General features: G+C 34.2%; 1 pseudogene; it reads left to right on the top strand.

The window, feature by feature from the left end:
• Positions 1–10,028: 10,028 nt before the first annotated feature.
• LOC120084078 lies at positions 10,029–11,076 on the top strand (annotated as a pseudogene).
• Positions 11,077–23,357: the final 12,281 nt, after the last annotated feature.

Genomic DNA, 23,357 nt, shown 5'->3' with positions numbered 1-23,357 from the left:
CCTTTACGATTTTAGGGAAAAGAGAGATCGAGAGAGAGACCTATGGAAGAAAGAAATAAGATGTGACAAAACATAGTAAGTACAGGAGAGAATGACTACCAAAGAATTTCAAGTTCAAAAGTTCGGACCCGTGCTATAGGACGAGGAGTAGCCCCTTGAATAATGAACAAGAAAGAAGAAAATCTTGAGATCCTTGTATTTGGTTTTTCTTCTAAATTCAAAAATTTTAAGAGAATAAAAGGAGAAAAGTGAACATGGAAAGGATATGTTCTTGGTCCAAAAAGGTCAGAAACTTGTTCTAGGGGTCATGTTCAGGAGTCCATAGGAAAGGAGTAAAAATCTTGGACACTGATCTTGCTGCAGTTTATTTACTTGTAACTTCACTTTTAGTTATCACATTCTTTTTTTTTTTTTTTTTCAAAGGCGACTATATATTTTACAGGATTGGGTTCCTTTCATGTAAACTATTGTTAGTTAAATGTGTGGAAAGTTTGTTGGTTCAGGCATCTCTACTTTAGAGATTGTTTTTGATCTGTCAGGGTTCCCATTTGGTAATCTTTTCTTGTTTTTAGTTTTAAAATTAAACCTATTTTCTCCACATTTTCTACTATAGTTTTGCATGTTTCCTAAGTAAAAAGTTCAATATCTTAATCAAATTTTAAGAAGAAAAACAAGATTTTTATAAGTTATTTTTTTAGTTTCAAAAATTTGACTTGGATTTGAAATATGGATAAAAAGTAGATAACAAAACAAAGAAATGTAAAGGTGGTAGGGCAATTTTTGGCTAAACTTTTTAAAAACCAAAACTAAAAACTAAGGGTCGCGTTGAACCATTTATTTATTTTATTTTATTTTTTTGAAAAATTAGCCTATATCATTCATATTTCTTGTACAATGATTGCATTTTTTCTTAAAGGTATAATAATTGAACTTAGCCAAATTTTCAAAAATAAAAAACACTTTTTTAAAAGCTATTTTTTTTTAGTTCTTAAAAATTTGACTTGGTTTGGTTGTTTAAAAAACCCATTGATGAAAAAATAGATAACAAAGGAAGAAATTTGGAAGTTGGAAGTAGAATCATAGGCTCAAGTTTGAAAAAACAAAAAACAGGAAACAAAGAAAAAAATAGTTACTAAATGAAGTTAATTAATAAACAATAGGAAACGTGGAATCTGTACTCACTGACTGGTATCAAGTCCTTTTGCTACCCAAATTCTGTTTATGTTCTACACTTATCTGAAGCGGAGCGAATATTGCGCTCCCCATTCAACAGCATTTCCGCTCCTTCCCCTAAACTGTTCTAAGCGAAATTTAACATAAATTTCTGTGTTGTCCATCTGATCATTGATATTCATAAGGCCAATTTGTTGATCTGGCAATAATCTAGTTTAGATATTTGTCTGATAAAACAAGTTGACAGTGGAAAATTTCTCGCCGCACTGTAGGTTTTGCGCTATAAGGTCGACTGCATACCTCCCGTGGTAGAAGCCGGCAACCCGCTGCAGAATAAGTGTCTCGGTGGGCACTCCATTGTAGACAACAATATTAGATTGTAACAATACATTCATAGTTTCTCAATCATCTCAGAGAGTTTGATCGCACGTTTGAGATCCTATTCTTTGCAAGATTTGCTGATGATGAATCTTGTAAGCAATACAATTAACCCATGAAAAAAAGGAGAGAAGCCATTTGTAATTATGAAAATACGTCATTTTTTTTGTATGATGCTGTCGGAATCAATCACCTTGTTGAAACGCCTGTTCTCTCGTCATGAATGTTAATAAAATTAATGTGTTTTCATATGTTTTACACGATTTTATATTTTAAAATTTAATTTTCTAATGCCTTTCATATAGGTGAGATTTTAAAGTAGAATTAATATCAGCTGATGTTAAATACTTGATAGATTAATTAATAGATCGAAATTAGTATTTTGTATTATTTTAATTTTTTCACGTAAATAATATTAATCATTTAAACATGTTAAATATGTCTATACTTATTTAATGTTTTCAGAAATTAAATTAATTTTAGTTTAAAAATATTCATTTGTTTTTATTTTTATTGTTGAGTGATTAATAATTAATTATATGAGACAATAATCTTATAGTACTAAATTTAAATTCGTACTAATCTTTTAATTTTGTTTCTGTATACAAGATGGTTAGTTTTAAACCTTAATTTTTCTGCCATATTTAAAACACAAACATAAAGTATTTCTAACATTAGATTTTTAGTAAATAATATATACCCATAACAAAAATAATGCCAATACATATTAAAAGTTTTTTCTTATTAAAAGTATTTAGGTTAAAATTATGTCGCATTTTATACATTAAATATATCTTAAAAGGGGGTTAATTTTTACAAATTAGTCGGTTAATAATAATTAAGTCATTTGAGAAATTATATTTCCAACCATTTATGATAAAAAGATTAATAGAGAATTTTTTAAAAAAAAACCAAAAATAAAGAAAGATTTAGTTAGTATCATCATTTTGACCTCAAAATTTTAAAAATTTGTTCAACTTTTGATTCTTAATTCTCAATACTTTAGATAAATTTTAAATTTAGATCCTAAAATTAAATTTTCGAATAAGTTAAATAATAATACTATATTTTCATGAAGAAATGAAAGGAAATATAAATTGATAGTCAAATTTATAGTAAATACTAAGAATAACAATTTTTTTTTTTTAAATCATTAAAAAAAAACTTTTTGTGGAGAACTAGATTTAAAGGTTTGTTAAAAATATAGGGATTAAATTGGACATATTAAAATTATAGGCGGAAACCTAACCAAAGTGAGGAGAAATGAGTTTATCATGTCACCTTTCAGTTAAATTAATCAATATATTAACCTTGGATAAAATCAGCTTTAAAAAATTGTTGGTTTTCAGGCATGTTTAGTAACCATTTATTTTTTATTTATTTAAAATTAAATTCTATAGGACACTACTTTCACTTCCAAATTTGTTTTTTTTGTATTTAGTTTTTACACTTGTTTAAAAATCAAGGTCAATTTTGAAAACTAAAAAGAATAAGCTTTAAAAAGTAGTTTTTTGTTATTTGGAATTTGTTAATTAATTCAACCAATTGTACCCAAGGAAAATATAAATCATTGTAAAAATGTGAATAAAAATATGCTTATTTTTTTTTAAAAAAAAAAAAAAAATCTAAAAAAATCAAATGGTTATCAAACCAAGACTTTTTAATTTTTAAATTTAAGAATTAATTTAATTTAAACTGTAGAGATTAGAAGTGCAATTATTTAGAAAGAGAGGCATAGGAAAACTTAAAAATATAGAAAGAAGGTATGGGGAAAAGTTCAACTCGTTCAAGCCTCTTAAGTTTGATTGTTCAGTTGAACCAATTCCAACATGAACAAGGTCATTTGATTGCTACAAACTTCTTACGACCCACCAACAGATGAATGTGTCAATGAAAACCAAAACCACAGAAAGAGCACATCATGTCCAAATAAAATCGAGTTAAGTTAAAGGTTAAGTGCTTCGTTTTGGCGGATTCAAGTGTGTTGGAGTAGAGCATAGCAACCCGTCCACAGGTCCGACTCCGCGGGGACTGGTGTAATAGCAGATGCAAACCTTGATGTGCCTCTTCGTAGCAAACATCTCCTATTAGTCGATACCCATACTTCACAGCTAGGATTCCTGGACAATCCGTGGTGTGAACCGTTAGGCTTAAAAACTGGTCTAAAATAATGCAATCTCCAGTTTTTTTAACCATGTCATAATTTGTGAAAGAATCCTTTTCAAGAAATTGTTTACATCTATGAAATTTAAGGTAACTCAAAATAAATTAATATTTGAATAATTTAAACCACGATAGCCATTTTGATTGTTCATCGTTTCTATTTTAAAATTTGTTCTTTCCTTTGCAATTTCTTTGTCGAGCTTTCTAAGGTAACACTGGGAATTCTCAAACAAATTCCAAAAAAAACATGTTTCTAAAATTCTTTCTTTTGTTTGATTTTCAAAAATGGACTTGAATTTAATAACATTTAGAAAACAAATGTAGATTTACACATAACAAAGAAAATTATCAAGGAAAAGTTTGTGAATTATAAACTTAATTTTAAAATAAAAAAAAACAAAGTCCCGTTTAATAATTATTTGATTATTTTTTTATTTTAAAAATTAAATTATAGATATTAGATAAAATGAGATTTCATTCTCAAAACCAATTTGATAATGAGGGGGTAGTTAACCCATCTTCATTTTATAAGGAGTATTGGAATCCCTTTGATTTTTTTCAATGTATAAAATTCTTCAACAATAAACATTATTTTGGGACTCGTAAGTTTCTACTTTCTACTGTAGGTTTCAAAACTTAAGGGTCCTCGCCCAATACCCATTTTGTTTACAGTGGAAACATTTTTCCTTTATCTGTCATCCTTCTTTCCCCTTTTATTCTTGGGAGCCTGCCATTTTTCCCTTCTTTTTCATTGAGCTTTTAAGGGTCCAGCTTTATTTTAGAGGACTATCCTCTTATAAATTTTTTTCTGTAGTGGTAGCAACATTGCTCCACTTCTTTTCCCCTTACCTAAAGTAAAGGATTTAGAATCGCTGGAAGTCTCGCTAAGAAGGGTTAGTAAGGTTAAATTCTATCTATTTAAAACGTCATTTGTTCTCGAAAGAATAAAAACTTTCTTGGAAAGATTGCTAAGATAAAGCTACCTGGTTAGGCCTCATCAATGGGTCCGCCATTTACTTCAGTCATATTGAAGTACATCATCATGTCCAGACATGTCTCTAACAGAAGGTCCCCTCCTTCATCCGCTTCGTGTAAATGTGCTTAATTGCCTCGTGTCTAGGGACCATGATGGTTGCCCAAACATTTTCTCTTAATGAATCTATTATTCTCTTTAGTCATAGGCGTTCATGAGGATTCATGTTTCTTTTGCCAAAACATTCAACATGCTAGCAAGAAGTAAACATGGGCCTTTTTCATTGGCTTTGACCCATCGATCAGTATGCTTCCTCAACATTTTGGTTAGCATTGAGCCGGGGCTTAAGGACATTCCTCAGTTAAGACAAAATCTAAATTCACAAACTTACCAATATGTGTTTAGATTTGATTTCCATGCCGAATAATATATCGCCGTTTAGTTTCTCGGACTTAAGAGTTATATTTATCGAGCTATTCATGTTAAAAGATAAACATATCCTTTTTTAGTAAAAAACATTAATCTTTTAAATCCAAATCAAGTTTAGCAAAAAAAAAAAACTAATAAATGTTTACCCTTCATTATTATATTTCGTAACGATATTGGGTTCAAAAGTTTAGAGTAATTCCACCGGAGGGCAGTCGATATCCTCTTTGAACCAAGACAATCTTGACTTAGATGCTAACCCCAGAAATAACTCTTTATTCCCTATAGCACTTTAGTTATCACTACTCTTGATGCGAAATTATATAAACATCTTAGTAATTCTTGTAAGTGTAACCTGTCCATTTTTGGATTCAGAAACCAGAATCCAACATACTCCCGAAAGTGGAAAAGTCAATAGGAACTGATCTAAGAGAGTTTATCCAAGATTTGGATTTCGTGGTGTTCCTGAATCTTATAATACAACCTCCGAAGGGAAAGGTCGCTCCAGGTTAGACTGCAGGCGCATTATAGGAATTCTCACGGTGCACCTAATGGAAGAGACCGTGGGGATATGTTGTTACATTACCCCTCACCCACTTACCATGAACTACTTCCCCTATCACCTTGATATTGATCCATGCAAACACTCTCTGAAGGGAGTCCGCTCCGTAAGCACTCGACCCAAAGCCCCTCATGTACCTCACGATGTGAACTCTTAGGGTGATGCTAGAGCTAAAAGTACGCTTACTTCTCTTTTAGGTTGAAGTGTTCTATAACGGTTAGGGTATAAAAAAATATTTAGAATATATTTCGGCTAAATTAAACATATCCTAAGCTAGTGATAGAACACTGTTATAAAAACTCTTATACTGGATTTACACTATGAATGTTCTAGGTAATAAACAAATTTATACCCTCACATTCTCTCACGTATGCTCATTAAAAACTAGGATTATTTGACTTAACGCCAGTTTGATCTCCAGGTAGGAAGGTGTTCCCTTAAACCTCATCGTAAGAACCCCCAACCTTAGACAAGATCTCCCCGTAAGTAAATAACTCTTTGTATTAACCAATAACGATCTATTCTAACTCTTTAGAAAAAGCAATTTGAAATTGTTACCAATTTAATCCTAGGTGAGCATGCAATTTTTCCCTTTGTTATAGATTTTAAAGTCTAAGGTTATTTTATAACAATTATAAAATAAAATTATAACCATATAACCTAGAATCATACATCTATAACATACATATATACTTTTGATGATCAGTTGTTGAATATAAACACTTATTATTAAAAAAAAAACACTTAACATTCATGCTATATACATTATAACAATATAACATATTAAATTCATTGTACATGTTATCTATGGTGGGATTTTAAATCTATATGGCACAACTATATGCACAACAAGATTAAAAATTTATTTAAAACATACATCAACATGCATAATTAATTAAACACTCTAAAATGGATTAGTTTTGGCTCTTAAATTAAGCTAACAACTAAATTATTACAATAATAATTTGGTGTAGTACAAACAAACCGCTCTCGAACCAGCTTCAAACACCTTTGAACCAATTTGGGAATCGCTTAGTAAAACGACTCGAACCGGCCAAAAACAACCAAACAACAAGTTCAACCGGTCAAACCGGTTTCAACCAGGTCAAACGGACCGGTCCAGACAAAACGGCTGGACCGGCTGGTCAACGGGCGCTGGCGCAGTCAACCGGAAACGGACGCAGGGCGGTCTGACGGAGCGACAGGCACTCGGGCAGTGAACTGTGGGTCGACTTCACGGCGCACGACGTGCGGGTCTCGAGCGGGCGGGTCGCGCTTAGCTGGATCTGGACGGGGGCAGCGTCGAGTAACCGAGTCGAAGCCTTCTCTCGGGTCGGGTCTATGCAATCTGTCGGGTCTGGTGGCCAAAATCGGGTCTGTGAGCTTTTTTTTCCTTCATTTTGAAGTTGTCCTCTTTCCCCGAACCGAGTAATTACATCCTAATTTCAACTCTAATGACTCTAGAAAATTTACAGACCCTTTTTCACACATTAATGCTCATAAACATGTGAGCAATTACAAATTAATACTACAAAAAAAACTTAATTTAATTGCCAAAACCTAAAAACCATTTTAGTTTCCAATCTCAATTTTATCTAATAAATTGATACCCACCACATGCAATTGAGTAAAATTAAAACATGCTCTGATACCACATGATGGAAAAGTCGGCATGCGCAGCGGAAAATAGAATCGATTTTACTTTAACTGCCCAAATTAAACATGCAACCCTAAATGAATTAATTATGGTTATTTTGAAATAATACCTTTGAAGCTCTCGAAATTCCTCTATCGCCGCTCGAACACGAATCGGACAACCATTAGAGTTGACCTACTATCCTTTGGACTTAAAACCGGATTGTGGGATCCGATGGATGAAGAACCCGAGAGAGAGAAAGAAAGAAATGGAAATAGAAGAAGGGATTTTGGGTTGGGTTTGAGTTTTTTTTTTTAGCCCAATTTTAGAAAACTATTTTGGCAAAAATTTCAGAAGTTTTTAATTCAAAATCACAAGCCCATGGGCCATGCAAAATTGCGTGAAATAACTTCATAAAATCCTAACACCTAGAATCCACTATCTAATTGGGCTTAATGTCTCCACTATAAGCCAACATCTAACCCACTATTTTGTTAGTGGAATTATCCAACAAAAGTTTGGATTTTCCCACCAACTTTAGTCAAAGGGCAAAATAGTCATTTGGTCAAAGTCAAACTTTGACCGAAAAAGTCAACACTTTGGCTTTTTATGATTTTTTTCGTGTTGACTAATTTTGACCTCCCAAGCATGAATCCGCATTCATTTTCTCAAAATTCAAATCACATTTGAATATAAGGTCGGTCAAAGTTTGACTTTTCAAAGTCAAAAGTCAACTCTTTGACTTTTTACATCTTTGACCATTTCCATTATTTCCGAGCTTCTGAATATGAACGTATTCATATTCTTGATATTTAAATTACATTTAAATATTAAAGCTATATCTCTAAACTGAAAATCGACTACTATATCACATATACTTGTCGGTTTCTCTCTCTTCACCTAATTTGAACAATTTGAATCATTCTATCATACTGTTCTAGGTTTATTCCATATGAGCTAGTAGGGGAACTTAATGGACCTATAGATCATGGGCTCCAACGATCCGAGATTAGCTGGCTAGACTCTTTAGACGAAGATAATCAACATTCGTTAACTAACGGGTCATTCCACTATAGTCTCGTAGTTGCACTCCCCTCACTATAGATATATTTATGTCCATATGATATAACCATGATTAGTAAGTTAATCCTTCACAGGTTATTCGTAATCTCGGCTGAGTCATAAAAACCGTTTTACCCCGAGACTACATCTTGTTCCTTAAGTTCTATTGATCCTTTAATGAACAATTGGTTTAAGGTCCAACCTTTAAACCGAACCCCTCTCGGGCCAATGAGAGGGTGGGGCCCCTTGTTCAAGACCTGAATTCAGTACTAAAGGGAATAACCTATTTACTATCCCTATAATGGGTAGGAGTGAATTCCGTCTTGCACCCTATGTTCCCAGTTATCCACCTGATCTTACCCCTGATATGGGAGACTAATTGGGCCAACGATAATGAGCTGCCCTCACCTATGCAGATCTAAGGATAATGCCGAGTGAACAGGAGTTCATAGTTAGCTCAGGATTAAGATTAAGTTACCTAGGTCATCAATTAGCGAAATAGTCAGTTTTATATATTTAACGGCATTTATAATGTAAAAAGTGACTATTTTATGGTTCAGTCTTATGTAAACTCTTTACATAGGATGCCCCCATTTTCATGTCTCCATATGAACGGTTTAGGATCACATCATTTGTACTAACTACAAAATAGGCAACATCCATAGTGTCCCCAGAATAAGGTGCCCAACCTTATTCATATACTATAGACCATTTTGGCTATATATTTTAACTTGATCCACCTTTATGTCACAACATAAAGTTCAAACTAGATTAAATAGCCTCATGACCTTTGTTTATTGGATTCAAGATTACAGAATTTAAATTTACTAAAGATTTTCAATAACAACTTTATTGAACAAGAATATGATATTACAAACTACGAGTTTTAGGACATAAAATCCAATAGTGAACGTCTTTGTTGCTTTCTTGGCTATAAAATCGAGCACAAAGGTTTCCACTAGTGGGATCCTCTTTCAAATAGACTGCGCATCTCTCATCATGTCACTTTCTAGGAGTATACAATGTTTTCTAGTCTCTCGACCTTTCATGCTTCTCTTTCAGGTCCTCCTCTCTTTTTTTTTGATGAGTCTGTTGATCTTTTTCCTTCATTTGCACCTTTTCATGATGCTGAGCTTGAGCAATCTGTGTCTGTCTCTGTTGATCCCGATCCATCATTTGTCTCACTTGTGGAGTTTGAACCTGTTTCTAATCCCACTTCTTCTGTTTTTCGCTCCATTCGTTAAGGGCACCTTCTACTCACCTTTGAGATTTTCATTATTTTTCCACTGTTAGTTCCTTGATTGAATCTACCTCTTTTCATGAGGCAAATACTAACCCCCTGTGGTAGAAAACTATGAGTGATGAACTCCAAGCCTTAGACAAGATGCACATGTGGGATTATGTTGACTTACCTATTGGTTGCAAGTGGGTTTACAAGATCAAGACTCGCTTTGATAGTTTTATTGAACGATATAAAACCCATCTGGTGGAAAAAGGATACTCTCAAGAATATGGGATTGATTATGAAGAAACTTTTGATTATGAAGAAACTTTTGCACCCATGGCCTGGATGACATCAGTTCGGAGTCTCTTAGCCGTTGATGTAGCCAAACAGTGATCTCTATTTCAAATGGATGTTAAGAATGCTTTCCTTAATGGGGCTTTATCGAGGGAAATCTATATGCAATCACCCCCAGGTATCTCTCTGCCATCTCAGAAGGCATGCCTTCTTCGTTGAGCATTGTATGGGTTGAAACAAGCCCTGCAGGCTTGGTTTGCAACTTTCTATTCCACCATTGTTTAGCTTGGGTTTATGTCAAGTCCTCATGACAAGACACTTTTTAGCGTCAGACGGACCATGTTATTGTTCTCCTTCTTCTATATGTTGATGATATGATTATTACTGGAGATAATCTTCAGGCTATTTCTGATTTACAACACTACCTTGGCAAACACTTCAAGATCAAGGATCTAGGGTCCCTTAGTTACTTTCTTGGTCTTGAGGTATCAATGAGCTATGTTGGCTTTTCATTGTCTCAAGCGAAGTATGCTTCGAACTTATTGGTGCGTTCCGGGATCACTGACTCTGCTACAGCCCCGACACCACTCGATCCTAATGGTCGCTTGAATCTATTTGATGGCGTTCCTCTCGAAGATGCCACTCTCTACCGCCAACTTATTGGAAGCCTGATTCACCTAACAGTGTCCCGTCCTCACATTGCATATGTTGTTCACATTGTAAGTCAGTTCATGACTGCCCCTCGAACCATTCATTTTACTGTTGTTCTCCGTATTCTTCGCTATGTCAAGGGGACTCTGGGATATGGCCTTCAGTTTTCATCCCAATCATCCCTGGTTTTATTCGGCTACTCTGACATTGATTAGGTTGGTGATTCTACTGACCGACGTTCTACTTCAGGTTATTATTTTTACCTTGGCGATTCTCTTAATTCTTCACGGAGTAAGAAACAAAGTGTTGTCTCTTACTTGAGTACGGAGTCTGAATATTGTGCCTTGGCTGATTGTACATCAAAGTTATTATGGCTCCGCTGGCTTCTTGCTGATATGGGAGTTCCTCAGCTATTTGCCACTATCCTTCACTATGACAATCGTAGTGCCATCCAGATTGTTCACAATGATGTTTTTCATGAGTGCACCAAACATATTAAAAATGACTATCATTTTGTCAGACATCATCTTTAGAGTAAAACTCTTTTTTTTACGAGTTGTTTCTACTACTCAACAATTTGCTGATATTTTCACCAAAGCTTTGTCTCTGAGCACTTCCTTCTGCTACTTAACAAACTCAAGTTGATTCCTACATTACCACCTTGAGTTTGAGGGAGGGTGTTAAATGTATAACTAGTTAGAGACTTAGTTTTTGTGGTTAAGAAGGTTAGAGACTTTAGAGGGGTTGGTTGATGTCTATTCTTAGCCCCTGAAGTTGTATTTATACTCAACATATTCCTTTGTACAATATACTTGTGTGAAATACATTTGAACAAAATAGATTAGAAAATATACCCCGAATGTTTCCGAACTAAGTATTTCGTTTGTCTCCTTCATCATATACCCTCTTCGTCTACTGCAACCCTAAGCTATTTTTAAGAAAATAGGAAACAAAAACATTGTTGTAATATAGGCCTATAATAAAGGCCTTATATGTAGAAATTCCTTAAATCTATTTATTTTATTTAATACAAAAATTGTGGGTATATAGACGATAAAATCTTCAACCTCAAGATGAGAAGTGCATAGCAATTATCATTGAACTAAACTCATTTTAACAAAAATAAATAAATAAATAAATTTATTATTTAGTAAAACAATTGCAGGTATACATAGGATTGAACATCAGGCCTCAAGGGCGGGAGTTCATTATTAAAAAATTTTATTAAAAAATGTTGTAAATGAAAAAAAAATTATAATAAATAAGTCCATCTTTTTTTTAAAAAAAAAAAGATTAAAATACCATTTTAGTCCCTATATTTTCAAATCTGTTCAAACTTGTTCTATACTTTCAATTGTCTAAGTTTAGTCTATTTGCTTTCAATAAATTTTAAATTTAGTCCCTAGTTTTTTTTTAATGATTAAAAAAAAAAACTTTGTTATTTATTAGTATTTTTACTATAAATTTTGAAAACCTATTCACATATTATATTTCCTTCATTCCTTGCATGAAAATATTATTATTATTATTATTTAACTAATCTCGGCAAAATTTAACTTTCAGGGATTAAATTTAAGATTAATCAAAAGTATATAGATCAAATTTGAATCAAATTCAAAGTATGGAGACGGGAGATCAAGATGATATTTTAACCAATAAATTATTATTCGTAGATGAGAATGGAATGATTGATGTATAGTATTAAATTTCTATGAACATGTCGATATTTTCACGTTTCCATGGCTTCAATATCAACATGAGGAATAAATCGATATTTCTATTATATCATAGAAAAATTTACGAAACACAATAATTAAGTAACGAAATATCACTAATGTAAATATAATATAAATAATAGAAATGTTAATTTGTTTAATAATCATAAAATATTTATATCCGGATTTAAATTTATTTTTTGAATTTTTTATTTTTATAATTTTTTCTAAACATTTTCATTAAAATTGAAATTTTATCAATATTTTTATCAAAAATTTCGTAAAATTAAGACGTTGATATGTCCATCCACGTGGAGATTATAAACATGTGATGGGTGTGAAGTGGGGTTGACAATGGCATCATCATAAGCAATGAATAGAAAAAATACAACAGATTGCTTCAAAACCAAATCCCTTTCGGCTTTTGTTTGTCAAAATGCACCGACGCCCGCAACCAACTTCAGATCTACATTCCTTCAAAGTAAACCTTGGCCTCCCCAGCTTTTAGCAATCCATTTGCCGCTTCAATTTAAACTTTTTAGGAAAATTTTTAATTTACATCTCTAAAATTTTTTATATTGTACCTATTGTATCAATTTAAATCGAAACTTTAATAAATGTATCAATCAATATATTCTTTTATATTTTGTTCGAAAAATATCAAACAAAATATATAATTACTTCCATTAAATTTCTATACTGTTATAAGTGAATAATCAATTTAATTTTTTTATTAACATTTTATTTTTAAATCGTTCATACATTCAATTCTTACATCTGTGTAGACTTCTTCAAATATTGATGTATAGATAATTCTAATCGTCTAGCATTTGGAGAAGTTGGATTCCAATTATTAATTTAAAGTTTAAAATGATGTAAATTCTAAATAGTTATTTAGGGTGTGGATTGATATTTTTTCAAAATTTTAATTTAATTTGGCTGGAATTTAACATTATTGAATAAGAATTCTGTGTTCGGTCAAACTTTTTATATATTAATTTAAATGAATATTATTTTTCATTTATGCTATAATGCCTAATATGTGAAATTTCGTCAAATGCAATCATTTTGTTATACTTTCCCTATTAAATATTTGTTTCAATCAAACTACATATATGCAACATCCCGCACATTTTTATTTATTTATTAATAATGTAATTTTTCCTTCTTCAATTATTGTCCTTAGTTGAAGGATATGTTTGGAATTTTGAATTTAAAGTATAAGTTCGAGGATTTAAGTGTTGCCATGGAAATTATTCAAAATTATTCAATTTTCGAATTCAATTTAAAAAGTTATGGCGGGAATTAATTATTTTTGGAAAAAAGAAAAGAAATTAAATAGTATAAAGTGGAATAAGACAACGATTTAATTACAATTATACTATTTTCCTTTATTTTTATTATTATTATTAAATAAAAAGGACCCCCCTCATGCGAGCCCCCCCCCCCTCGTTTTCTGCTTCCACGCCGTCTCACTGCACCTCCCTCTTAATCGTCCAATCGCCGTCATTCGTGGGTTTTGGCTGGCCAGATCCCACTGGTCAAACATGCCGCCAGTCGCCTAGCTCTTCAGCCGCGCCTTCTTTGTCGTCTTCACTCCGACCGCCGCGCCTCTCGCCATCGGTCGCACCACTGTCTAGCCCCAACGTGCCGTTTTCGCCTAGGTCTGAGCCCAGCCACTGGATCTGTGCGTCAGCCGCCTTGCTGCCACCCTCTATTCGCCGTCCGCCACCGCCGTCATCTTTGGGTTTCGCCAGATCTGGCAGTTTTAGGTAGGTCATTTTGTGAAGTTTTGGGTGGAAGTTTGGGCCCATTAAGTTTGGAATGAAGGTTGACTTATTCGAATTATTTTTGGCTTTAGATTTGAATCTAGGAAACTGTTGGAGTGGCTGTTCAGCGGATTCGAGATCGTTCGACAAGAGTTTTGGTAAGGATTATAGTCCTTATTATTCGTTTGTGGGCACACTCTGATTTCTGAACTAAGTTTGACTTAACCCTTATATCTTTAAGGTTCCAAGTTGTCGTCCTTTGGGAGTTAAAATCTGGTTGAAGGAGATTTTGGAGTGGTTGTTAATCAAGTTCCTTGGGTAAGCTATTGGGTATTGTGGTTTTGAATCTAAGTTGTCGCAATTATTTTTGGACTGAAACTTAATGGTTGTATTCGTATGTTATGGTCGTTTCTTCAAACTGCGATCATCGTTTGGTTGTCTAAGTTTATCTGTGGAATTTCGATTAAGGTAAGTAATCTTACCACTGGAATTGCCCACGGGCCAGTTTTTATTTGTATGCTAGCGTGATAAGTGTATGTTATGGTAAGTATTAGCATGTTGACTGATAGTATGACCTGAATCAAGTATGTTCTGGCACGGGTTCTATTTTGTTTAAGTATACATCTAGGCACTTGATCATTAGTATGTGATGGTATGTGTTTTCATATGTTGATATCTGATTCGTTGATGTTGAGGCATACTTGTATGTTGTGGAATTATGATGTTAAGGTATACATGAATGTTGTAGAATAGATTGTTGAGGATTATATGTATGTGGTAAAGCCATGGTATCAAGGATTACATGTATGTCATAGATTCGTACGGTGTTGATTTTTGAACATTGAGACTGTGTGAATATCATCACTGATTAGTTAGATGCTCACCAGTTTTGTGTTTCCTTCGGGATTCACCAGTTTTGTGTTTCCTTCGGGATTCACCAGTTTTGTGTTTCTTTCGGGATTCACCAGTTTTGTGTTTCCTTCGGGGTTCACCAGTTTTGTGTTTCCTTCGAGATTCACCAGTTTTATGTTTCCTTCGAGATTCACCAGTTTTGTGGACATACTTAACTACAGTAGGATAGAAGTCAGTCTCTTACCTATTTCATGTGTTTATGTGTCATAGGTGGGTATCTAGGGGATATAGATGCCTAGCCTGACCCCAATGGTGGGCTTACTTACTGAATATTTCATACTCATTCTTCTTATGTTGATGTTTCAGGTAAAGGTAAAGATGTACCGGCGATGGCGCAACGGAATTCATGATCGTGTCACTAGGACTAGTTTTTTTCGCTTCCGCATCATGAAATTTAGAGTCTTTATTTTTCCCTTAATATTTAATTTTACTGTTTGAAATTTATGACTAAGGATTATTTCTTTTATATACTTTTATTAGTTTTTACGAATTTTGGGTACCCTATTATTGTTTTAACAATTGCATTTAATAAATGTCTTTTGAACTTCTCTTATTTAATTAGCATTTATTTCAACATAACTAAGCGTCGTTTTAAATTCTATGCATGCATTTATTTTAGTAACGGCCTAACCTAAGTCCTAGGGGGTCGGGTCGTTACAGTTGGTATCAGAGCCCATGTTTTGGGTTCTATAGGCTGACTTACTACATAAGTCTAGATAGTCCCTGTGGCCAGTAACAGATTCCTCGTCATCGCTAGGTACGTTCTACTAACGAAAGTTTCCATGTATATATGAGGACAGTGATGTAGTGTTTTAAATGCATGATGCCTGAGAAAGGCCCAGAAATAGTTAGTTAACGTACGAATTTATGACAGGACATGGCACCTAAACGTAGAATAAGGAAAACAGTTAGAGAAAAAATGTAAGCAGAGAGAGAGGGGAGTAGTCAAACTGCTTCGACGGCGGCAATTCCGCCTGTGACCCAAGTGGATGAAAAGGCAATGGAAGCCCGAATTAGTGAAGCTGTTGCAACCGCTCTGGTGGGGAAACTGCAGGAATTGATCCATAAGCATGATGGTAGGACAGCCTGCCAAGACTCAGGCTCAGGAGGAACGGTGCCACCCGAGCCATTACGACAAAAAACCGTCCGCAGGACAAGGACACACAGGCCTGTCTCTTGAGGCCAAACATCTGAGGGATTTCCGGAAGTATGACCCTCGCCCATTTAATGGATCATTAGGGGACCCCACCAAGCGCAGAAATGTGGTTGTCATCTATCGAGACAATATTTCGTTTTATGAGGTGCCCAGAAGAGCACAAACTGCAATGCGCAGTCTTCATGCTGACGGTAACGCGGCAAATCTAGTGGCGTTTGGTAGAAAAAGATTACGATATTAGAGGTGAACTTGCAACCTGGGAACAGTTCAAGGAACGCTTTTATGAGAAGTAATTTTCGGCCAACACCTGATACAATAAGTAGGTAGAATTCTTGAACTTAAAGCAGGGCGTTATGTCGGTAGAGGAAATATGAGCAAGAGTTCGATAAGCTGTCTCATTTTTGCTCTTGAGCTAGTGGCCACCGAGGCAGCAAGGACTGAGAGATTTATCCAAGGCTTGGGGAGCGGGCTACAAGGGATGGTGCATGCCTTGGATCTCAAGACGTATGTTACGACGCTGCGTAGTTGCTCTGAGGATTGATGCTGACTCCCGGGGGGAGAGGAATACAGGAGGTCACTCAAGATTGGGACCTCCGCAGTCAGAAAAGGAAAGCTGAGCACAGGACTCTTGAGCATCAGCAGAGGGGTCAGAACACAGTACCATCTTCATGTTAGTGGGAACAACAGAGTACCCAGGCTGGGAATGGCAGGGAGGATAGACCGATATACACCACCTTGCGGAAGCAACACTGGGACGTTGGTTTAGCCGGCTCTAGGATTTTGTTTCCCGATTGGCCAGAAGAGGCATATGGCAGGATTAGATGCCCAAGGAAGGATGCGCCTGAGCACAGGAGCCAGCTTGTAGGCTCATTCCAGGGAGGCTCGAACTGCCAGCAACAGCAGGGAAATGTATTTTCTACCACTCAGCGTGAGAGCCGAGAAGTCAGGCACCGTGGTGACTGGTGAAAGTCCTGTGGCAGAACCACCATGTTCAGGGAGGCCACCTGAGAGTGAGAAGATGAACAAGGATGAACTATTCGAGGACGAAAGTTCTTTGAGGGGGGGAAGAATGTACCATCCCGCACCATTTTATTTATTTTATTAATAATGTAATTTTTCCTTTTTCAGTAATTATCCTTAGTTTAAGGGGCATGTTTGGAAATTTTGAATTTAAAAGGTATAAGTGCGAGAATTAAGTGTTGTCGTGGAAATTATTCAAAATTATTCAATTTTTGAAATTCAATTTTGAAAAGTTTATGGCAGGAATTAATTATTTTTGGAAAAAGGAAAGGAATTAAATAGTATAAAGTGGAATAAGGAAACGATTTAATTACAATATATACTATTTTCCTTATTTATTATTATTAGTTAGTAGTAGTAAGTAGTAGTAGTAGTAGTATTTTTTTAAAAAAATAAAAAGGACCCCCCTCACGCAAACCCCCCCTCCGTTTTTCTGCTTCCACGTTGCCCCTCATTGTACCTCTCTCTCAGACGTCCAATCTCGCCATTCGTCGTGGTTCCGGGCTGCCAGATCCCGCCGGTCAGACACGCCGCAATCGCTCAGCTCTTCAGCCACGCCTTCCTTGCCGTCTTCACGCCGACCGCCACGCCTCTTCACTGCTAGGTCGCCACCACTGTCTGCCCCAGCATGCCGTTTTCGCCCAGGTCCGAGCCCAGCCACCGCGATCTGTGCGTCTATCGCCCTACTGCTGCCTCATGTTCGCCGTCCGCCACCACCGTCATCTTTGAGTTTCTCGGGATCTGGCAGTTTTAGGTAGGTCCTTTTGTTGAAGTTTTAGGTGGAAGTTTGGGCCCATTAAGTTTGGAATGAAGGTTGACTTATTCGAATTATTTTTGGCTTTAGATTTGAATCTAGGAAACTGTTGGAGTGGCTGTCCAGTGGGTTCGAGATCGTTCGACAAGAGTTTTGGTAAGGATTATAGTCCTTATTCTTCGTTTGTGGGCACGATCTGATTTTTGAACTAAGTTTGACTTAACCCTTGTATCTTTAAGGTTCCAAGTTGCCGTCCTTTGGGAGTTAAAATTTGTTGGAAGGAGATTTTGGAGTGGTTGTTAATCAAGTTCCTTGGGTAAGCTATTGGGTATTGTGGTTTTGAATCTGAGTTGTCGCAATTATTTTTGGACTGAAACTTAATGGTTGTATTCGTATGTTATGGTCATTTCTTCAAACCGCGATCATCGTTTGGTTGTCTGAGTTTATCTGTGAAATTTCGATTAAGGTAAGTAATCTTACCACTGGAATTGCCCACGGGCCAGGTTTTATTTGTATGCTAGCGTGATAAGTGTATGTTATGGTAAGTATTAGCATGTTGACTGATAGTAAGACCTGAATCAAGTATGTTCTGGCACGGGTTCTATTTTGTTTAAGTATACATCTAGGCACTTGATCGTTAGTATGTGATGGTATGTGTTTTCATATGTTGATATCTGATTTTCTGATGTTGAGGCATACTTGTATGTTGTGGAATAATGATGTTAAGGTATACATGAATGTTGTCGAATAGGTTAGTGAGGATTATGTATATGTGGTAGAGCCATGGTATCAAGGATTACATGTATGCCATAGATTCGTACGGTGATGATTTTTGAACGTTGAGACTGTGTGAATATCCTCACTGATTAGTTAGATGCTCACCAGTTTTGTGTTTCCTTCGGGATTCATTAGTTTTGTGTTTCCTTCGGGATTCACCAGTTTTGTGTTTCCTTCGGGATTCACCAGTTTTATGTTTCATGTGTTTATGTGCCATAGGTGGGTATCTAGAGGATATAGATACCTAGCCTGACGCTAGTGGTGGGGTTACTTACTGAGTATTTCATACTCATTCTTTCTTATGTTGATATTTCAGGTAAAGGTAAAGATGTATCGGCGATGACGCAGCGAAATTCGTGATCGTGTCACTAGGAATAATTTTTTTCGCTTTCGCATCATGAAATTTAGAGTCTTTATTTTTCCCTTAATATTTAGTTTTACTGTTTGAAATTTATTACTAAGGATTATTTCTTTTATATATTTTTATTAGTCTTTACGAATTTTGAGTACCCTATTATTGTTTTAACAATTGCATTTAATAAATGTCTTTTGAACTTCTCTTGTTTAACTAGCATTTATTTCAATATAACTGAGCGTCGTTTTAAATTCTATGCATGCATTTATTTTAGTAACGGCCTAACCTAAGTCCTAGGGGGTCGGGTCGTTACAGTCATATATATGTCTCTGTGTTCTTTTCTTTCTAAGAAAAATATATCTATTATTATAAATATCATAAAAATAGATGTCCAAAGCTTAGTGTCTTAAAATCTATGTGTCATTTTTCATGTTGTCCATGTGTCTTGCAATAATTCATGTTTGGTATCCATGTAACTTCGCATCCTACTTACCACTTTGCCTATAAATAGTAGCATTTGGTGGATCTTAAAATTATGCACATAGGTAAGAATAAAAAGAAAATTACATATATTTCCTATTTTCATAAAATTCTATTTTCTATTTCTATTATTCCTATTTCTACAAAATTATAATTTAGTTATTTATAAGTTTAGTTATATTTTATTATTTTATTATTATTATATTATATTTTCACCATATCCGTTGTGCTTCTCATTTTCACAACACGTTATCAACACGAGCTCCTGTTGCGTTCACTGCTGAAGGTAAGTCCTAAAGGTAGGTTGGGTTTTTCTTTCCCGTAATTAGTAAATTAAATGTTATTTTGCATATTTAGTGTATATTAAATTTCTAAAATAAATACAATATTTTGTGATGGTGTTGCCATGAAAAACCTTACAAAATTAGAATTTGCAGCCTTTGATATTAATGACAATAATTATTTATCATGGGTGCTTGATGCCAAAATTCAACTTGATACTATGAACTTGAGAGCAACATCCAACCAGGACAAAGCAAAAACTATGATTTTTCTTCGTCATCATCTCCACGAGGGATTAAAAATGAAATATTTTACAATAAAAGAACCCCGTATCTTGTGAAAAAAATTGAAAGAAATGTATGATCATCAAAAGACAGTTATTCTTCCTAAAGCCCGTTATGAGTGGATTCATTTGAGGCTACAAGATTTTAAATCAGTAAGTAATTATGATTCTGCATTATTTAAAATGAGTTCAAAACTGTTGTTATACAGAGAAAAAATTATTGATGCTGATATGTTAGAGAAGACATTTTCTACCTTTCATGTCTCAAATATGCTCATGCAGCAGCAATATTGAGAAAAAGATTTTAAACAGTATTCTGAAATAATTTCATGTCTTCTCGTGGTCGAACAAAATAATGAGTTATTAATGAAAAATCATGAATCTCGATCAACCAGGACGACACCATTCCTTAAAGTGAATGTTGTGATCTTTAATAATAATTGTGGTCAAGGTTGTGGTCGCAGTCGAGGTCATGATTGTGGCAAAGGAAGAAATAATTATTATTTTCGTGGTAGTCATTTTAATCATTTAAATTTCAAAAGAATTATACAAAATGATGATCACAAAGGAAAAGCTCCACAAGATAAGAGTTCAAAAAGTGTTGAAAATAAATGTTTCTGATGCGGAATGACTGGCATTGGTCACATACCTATCGTATGTCAAAACACTTAGCTGACCTCTATCAAACCTTCTTAAAGGAAAAAGGGGAAATGTGAAAGCAAATTTTGCATACCAGGATAATGATATATTTAACCCATCCCACATGACAAATTTGGATGTAGCAAATTTCTTTGAATCTCCTGAAGAGAAGATTGGTGTAGTTGATGGAACATCAAGTGTTTCTTTTGATTTTGAGAATATCTAGACTTAATGTTGTTGTTTTCTTTTATCTATCTTCATTTTTTTTTTTAGTAATTTTTGTATATTTTAAGTGTTATTTTTCTTATTGTAATTATTTCTTTTAATGAAGAAATATTGATCATTTTCATATGTTGGGTGATTAAAAAATGAGCAAAGAAAATCTATGTCTAGCAGACAGTACAACTACACACAATACTTACAAATAAAAAATACTTTTCTAAATTGACAATGCTGAAAGCAAAAGTAAATACAATATCAGGTTCTGAAAACTTGATCGAAGATTTTGGAAAAGCAAATATTATTTTGCCTAGAGAAACAAAATTTATATTTGACAATGCATTATTCTCTAGTCAATCAAAGAGAAATCTTCTAAGTTTTAAAGATATACATTACAATGGTTACCATATTGAGACTGATAGTAAGAATTGTGTGGAATATCTATATATTATCTCTACTGTCTCAAATGAAAAACGTATATTGGAAAAATTGTCTGCTTTATCTTCTGAATTGTATTATACTTATACACGAGTAATTGAAACATATGCAATTATGAACCTGAAGTTCATGAATCCAGACATATTTATAATTTGGCATGACTGATTGGGTCATCTAGGATCTATAATGATGAGGAGAATTATTGAGGATTCAAATGGACATCCATTGAAGAACCAAAAGATTCTTCAATCTAATGAATTATCATGTGATGCTTGCTCTCAAGGCAAATTAATAATTAAACCATCACTAGCCAAAGTGGGGATTGAATCACCTACATTTTTAGAATGAATTAATGGTGATATATGTGGACCTATTAACCCACCAAGTGGACCGTTTAGATATTTTATAGTAGTAATAGATGCATCCAATAGATGATCACATATGTGCTTATTATCAAGTCGAAATCTTGCATTTGCAAGATTACTTGCTCAAATAATTAAGTTAAGAGCACAATTTTCTGATTATACAATTAAGACCATTCGTCTTTATAATGTTGGTGAATTTACGTCCCAAACTTTTGATAATTGTTGTATGTCAATTGGGATAAGTGTTGAACATCATGTAGCTCATGTTCATACACTAAATGGTTTAGCATAATCATTTATAAAACGTTTGCAATTAATTGCAAGACCATTACTTATGAGAGCTAAGCTTCCTTCATCTATATGGAGACATGCTATTTTGCATGCAGCGTCACTTGTACGCATTAGGCTAGTAGCTTATCATAAGTACTCGTCAATACAATTAGCTTATGCTCATGAGCCAAATATTTCCAAGCTAAGAATTTTTTGGTGTGCAGTATATGTTCCAATTGCTCTACCACAACGCATTAAGATGGGTCCTCAAAGGAGGTTAGGAATATATGTTGGATATGATTCCCCATGAATCATTAAATATCTTGAACCCCTGATGGATGATGTATTTACCGAATGATTTGTTGATTATCATTTTTCAACATTAGGAGGAGGAGTTAAGAAATTAGAAAAAAAAAATTACATGGAATGCATCGTTATTGTTTCATTTAGATCATCGTATAGATCAATGTGAACTTGAAACTCAGAAAATAATTCATTTACAAAATATAGCGAATCAATTACCAGATACATTTATAGATGCAAAGAAAGTAACTAAGTCACATATACCAGTTGAAAAGAAAGTAACTAAGATGCATTTATAGATGCAAATAAAGTACAGATCAATGTGAACTTGAAGCTCAGAAAATAATTCATTTGCAAAATATAGTGAATCAATTACTAGATACATTTACAGATGCAAAGAAAGTAACTAAGTCACATATGCCAGTTGTAAATGTTCCATAAAAATTTGACATCCCAACACAATAAATTGTCACTAATGAGTTTGGAACACACCAGAAACGTAGTAGACCAGTGGATTTCAAAGACAAAAATCCTCGAAAACGAAAAATTAATTAATAGTGAAAAAGACTTGGTTGAGGATGTAAATACCCATGATGAAATCCTCAACATGACTAGTAAGAAATGTGAAATACTTAAAGATAATAATGAGATTTCAATAAACTATGTCATGATAGAAAAAATATGGAATCGAACTAATGTAATTATTGACAATATTTTTGCGTATAATGTTGCTCTTGATATTATATTTGAAAATGAGGATCCTGAACCAAAATCTGTTGAAGGATGTAGATATAGAAAAGATTGGCTTCGTGGAAAGAAGCAATCGAGGCAGAATTAAACTCACTTTCAAAACAGTAGGTTTTTGGACTATTCTGAACACCAGAAGGTGTCAAACATATGGGATACAAATGGATATTTGTGAGAAAAAGAAATGAAAACAATGAGGTCACGTGATATAAAGCAAGACTAGTTGCACAAGGTTTTTCACAAAGACCTTATATGGATTATGAGGAGACACATTCTCTAATGGTGGATGCAATTACACTAAGATATCTAATTGACTTGACTGTATATGAA

This window comes from Benincasa hispida, chromosome 8 (genome assembly GCF_009727055.1).
Source record: "Benincasa hispida cultivar B227 chromosome 8, ASM972705v1, whole genome shotgun sequence".
NCBI lineage: Eukaryota > Viridiplantae > Streptophyta > Magnoliopsida > Cucurbitales > Cucurbitaceae > Benincasa > Benincasa hispida.
Note: the sequence above shows the minus strand (reverse complement) of the source record. Positions and strands in the feature narration are given on the sequence as shown.